We start from the raw sequence: 3,819 nt of genomic DNA, 5'->3' as shown, positions 1-3,819 counted from the left end.
TTGAATATTTTACTGTTGAGTTTTGAGGGCTTAATTTCAGATACTAGTCCTTTATCCGTGATGTGGTTTGCAAGTATTTTCTCCCTGTCTGTAGTTTTTCACCCACTTAGCAGGGTATTTTTCAGAGTAAAAGTTTTTAATTTTGATGAGGTCTATATATTAGGCCATTCTTACATTGCTATAAAAAAGATCTAAGACTGGATAATTTATAAGAGGTTTAATTATCTCATGGTTCTGCAGGCTATGCAGGAAGCATGATGCCAGCATCTGCTTCTGGTGGGAGTCCAGGAAGCTTTTCCTCACGGTGGAAATCGAAGCAGGAGTAGACACTTCACATGGAGAAAACAGGAGCAGGGAGGGAGGAGGTGCCACACACTCTTACCTTAGCAGATCTCATGAGACCTCAGTCACTATGGCAAGGACAGCACCAAGCCATGAGAGATCTGCCCCCATGACCAAAACACCTCCCACCAGGTCCCACCTCCAACGCTGGAGAGTACATCTCAACATGAGATGTGGAGGGAACATCCAAACTGCATCAGTACAAATTATACATTTCCCTTTTTATGGATCATGCTTTTGGTGTGAAACCTAGGGACACTTCTTTTTTAAAGCCCTACATCACAAAGATTTCCCCCTATGCTTTTTTTCTAAAAGTTTTATAATTTTATGCTTTGCATTTAAGGCTGCAATTTTTGTATAAGGTGTGAGGTTTATATCAAGGTTCCCCCTTTTTGGCCTATGGATATTCAATCACCCCAGCATCATTTATTGAAAAGGCAATTCTTTCTCTACTGAACTTTTGCATCTATGTTCATCATGGATATTGGCCTGAAGTTTTCTTTTTCTGTTGAGTTTCTGCCGCGTTTTGGTATCAGGATAATGTTGATCTCATAAAATGATTTGGGGAGAATTCCCTCTTTTTGGATTGTTTGGAACAGTTTCAGAAGGAATGGTACCAGCTCCTCTTTGTATGTCTGGTAGAATTCAGCTGTGAACCTGTCTAGACCTGGACTTTTTTTTATTGGTAGGCTATTAATTGCTGCCTCAACTTCAGCCCTTATTATTGGTCTATTCAAGGTTTCAACTTCTTCCTGGTTTAGGCTTGGGAAGGTGCAAGTGTCCAGGAGTTTATCCATTTCTTCCAAGTTTACTGGTTTATGTGCATAGAGTTGTTTGTAGTAATCTCTGATGATGGTTTGTATTTCTGTGGAATCTGTGGTGATGTCCCCTTTATTGTTTTTTATTGCATCTATTTGATTCTTCTCTCTTTTTTTATTTTATTAATCTGGCTAGCGGTCTGTCTATTTAGTTGATCTTTTCAAAAAACCAGCTCCTGGATTTATTGATTTTTTGAAGGGTTTTTGTGTCTCTTTCTCCTTCAGTTCTGCTCTGACCTTAGTTATTTCTTGTCTTCTGCTAGCTGTTGAGTTTTTTTGATCTTCCTCCTCTAGCTCTTTCACTTTTGATGATAGGGTGTCGATTTTAGATCTTTCCTTGCTTCTCATCTGGGCATTTATTGCTATAAATTTCCCTCTAGACACTGCTTTAAATGTGTCCCAGAGATTCTGTATGTTGTGTCTTCGTTCTCGTTGGTTTCAAAGAACATCTTTATTTCTGCCTTCATTTCATTGTTTATCCAGTTGACATTCAGAAGCCAGTTGTTCAGTTTCCATGAAGCTGTGCGGTTCTGAGTTAGTTTCTTAATTCTGAGTTCTAATTTGATTGCCCCAGTCTGAGAGACTGTTTGTTATGATTTCTGTTCTTTTGCATTTGCTGAGGAGCGATTTACTTCCAATTATGTGGTGAATTTTAGAGTAGGTGCAATGCAGTGCTGAGAAGAATGTATATTCTGTGGACTTGGGGTGGAGATTTATGTAGATGTCTATTAGGTCCACTTGGTCCAGATCTGAGTTCAAGTCCTGGATATCCTTGTTAATTTTCTGCCTCGTTGATCTGTCTAATATTGACAGTGGAGTGTTAAAGTCTCCCCACTATTATTGTGTGGGAGTCTAAGTCTCTTTGTAGGTAGTTAAGAACTTGCTTTATGTACCTGGGTGCTCCTGTATTGGGTGCATATATATTTAGGATCGTTAGCTCTTCTTGATGCATTGATCCTTTTACAATTATGTAATGCCCTTCTTTGACTCTTTTGATCTTTGTTGGTTTAAAGTCCATTTTATCAGAGACTAGGATTGCAACTCCTGCTTTTTTTCTCTCTCTATCCATTTGCTTGATAAATCTTCCTCCATCCCTTTATTTTGAGCTTGTGTGTGTCCTTGTACATGAGACAGGTTTCCTGAATATAGTACACCGATGGGTCTTGACTTTTTATCCAATATGCCAGTCTGTGTCTTTTGATTGGGGCATTTAGCCCATTTACATTTAGGGTTAATATTGTTAAGTGTGAATTTGATCCTGCCATTTTGATGCTAGCTGGTTGTTTTGCCCCTTAGTTGGTGCAGTTTCTTCATTGTGTCGAAGCTCTTTACCATTTGGTATGTTTGGAGTGGCTGGGACTGGTTGTTCCTTTCTATGTTTATGTTTCTTTCAGGAGCTCTTGTAAGGCAGGCCTGGTGGTGACAAAATCTCTCAGCAATTGCTTGTCCATAAAGGATTTTCTTTCTTCTTCCCTTATGAAGCTTAGTTTGGCTGGATATGTAATTCTATATTGGCCCCCACTCTATTCTGGCTTGTAGGTATTCTGCTGAGAGAGCGCCTGTGAGTCTGATGGGCTTTCCTTTGTGGGTGACTGGACCTTTCTCTCTGGCTGCCCTTGGCATTTTTTCCTTTATTTCAACCCTGGTGAATCTGATGATTATGTGACTTGGGGTTGCTCTTCTTGAGGAATATTTTTGTGGTGTTCTCTGCATTTCCTGTACATAAATGGTGGCCTGGCTTGCTAGGTTGGGGAAGCTCTCCTGGATAATACCCTGAAGAGTGTTTTCCAGCTTGGATTCATTCTCTCTGTCACATTCAGGTACACCTATCAAACGTAGATTAGATCTTTTCACATAATCCCATATTTCTCAGAGGCTTTGCTCATTTCTTTTCACTCTTTTTTCTCTATTCTTGCCTTCTCATTTTATTTCATTGAGTTCATCATCAATCTCTGATATCCTTTCTTCTGCTTGGTCGATTCGGCTATTGAAACTTGTGTATGCTTCACGAAGTTCTCCTGCTGTGTTTTTCAGCTCCATCAAGCCATTTATATTCTTCTCTAAGCTGTTTATTCTAGTTAGCATCTGATCTAACCTTTTTTCTAGGTTCTTAGTTTCTTTCCATTGGGTTAGCACATGTTCTTTTAGCTCTGAGAAGTTTGTTATTGCCCACCTTCTGAAGCCTATTTCTGTCAATTCATCAGATTCATTCTGCATCCATCTTTGATCCCTGGCTGGTGAGGAGTTGTGATCCTACGGAGGAGGAGAGGCATTCTGGTTTTTGGTGTTTTCATCCTTTTTGCACTGGTTTCTTTCCATGTTAGTGGCTTTATCTACCTGTGGTCTTTGTAGTTGGTGATTTTTGGATGGGGTCTCTGAGTGGACATCCTTTTTGTTGATGATGAAGTTATTTCTTTCTGTTTCTTAGTTTTCCTTCTAACAGGCCTCTCTGCTCTAGGACAGCTGGAGGTCCACTCCAGACCCTGCTCACCTGGGGATCACCTGCAGGGGCTGCAGAACAGTAAGGGTTGCTGCCGGTTTCTTCTTCTGTTATCTTCATCCCAGAAGGGTAGCTGCCAGATGTCAGCCTGAGTTCTCCTTTATGAGGTGTCTTTTTGGGTATACAGGGGTTGGGGAGCTGCTTGAGGGACAGTCTGTC

The sequence above is a fragment of the Sapajus apella genome, unplaced genomic scaffold (assembly GCF_009761245.1).
Source record: "Sapajus apella isolate SASKATOON/1434 unplaced genomic scaffold, GSC_monkey_1.0 scaffold55, whole genome shotgun sequence".
Taxonomy (NCBI): Eukaryota; Metazoa; Chordata; class Mammalia; order Primates; family Cebidae; genus Sapajus; species Sapajus apella.
The sequence above is the reverse complement of the archived record's forward strand: the minus strand, read 5'-3'. Positions refer to the sequence as shown.